Raw genomic sequence first — 1145 nt, 5'->3', positions numbered from 1 at the left:
CTTCTCTTAATACAATTTGAAACTTCTCAATCTAAAAATGTAGAAATAAGAAAAAGTAAATAAATAATTGTCATATTAACATATACATGATGCGAAGAAAGATAGATGATTAAGGTATAGAACTACTATGGTGATGTTTCTCAAATCAGTCATAAGTATTAGATTTAGGTTGTGTCAGAACTGCAGATGAATTAAACTTAAAACACATCTTGGACTGAAATATCAAAGATAATATCAGCAATGTATTTAATTTTGTTAACACATTTGAATATGTATAAGCAAAATAATTCTAAGCAATAGGCCCCTATATGATGACACATAAACATAGCTCAATAAGCAATTGCACATCTTGGACCAGTCTGGAAATCTGCACATATATATAACAAAATCAAAAGCTGTATTTTCAAATTAAAGTCCTACTTTAAAATGGATCCAAAACAAGAAATAAATAAACCGATAGTGATCTCCCCTAAACTTTTTCGAATATTTTTACATAACACTAAGGGAGATGGCAAATCGGGATATAGACATGATTTTTAATCAATTTTTTAATTAAAAAAAAATATAATAAAATCTCGTAGAAAAAAATTGCGCACCAGGTGAACGCCAAACAATCTGTGTATAATAGTGCGGAATATTATAAGTACTTTATAAATCAGATGCTTTTTTTGAGAAATCGCAAATAGCGTAAATTACTACTTCCGGTCAAAGAAAATTACTCAAAATTAGAAGGCAGAAAATTAGATATTTTACTTATTTGTGAAATTTCATTTATCTATCTGAATTAGTACTCAAGCTATTGGCGTTTGAAAAATCAAAAGTAGAATAAGTGCCTCTTTCGGTTACCGGAAATCGCTGAAAAGTTGATACAGAACTACAAATTTGATATAGTACTTATATATGAAATTTCATCAACCTAGCTGTAACAGTACTCAAGTTATCGTGTTCACAGACACACATACATACACACACACACACAGACATACGGACAGAATTGCAGAAATCAGTTTTTTTCCGACCCGATTACGCATAAAACGCCTAAATTTTATTAATCTGGATTTATTATTTTTGCCCGATTAAAATAAGTCCCCTATATGCCTACTCCGTATATGATGAAGTACTGAGGTGTAAAACGGTGAAAACTG

Source organism: Physella acuta, unplaced genomic scaffold (assembly GCF_028476545.2).
Source record: "Physella acuta isolate Inbredline_101_S28 unplaced genomic scaffold, ASM2847654v3 ptg000455l, whole genome shotgun sequence".
Lineage (NCBI taxonomy): Eukaryota > Metazoa > Mollusca > Gastropoda > Physidae > Physella > Physella acuta.
Note: the sequence above shows the minus strand (reverse complement) of the source record.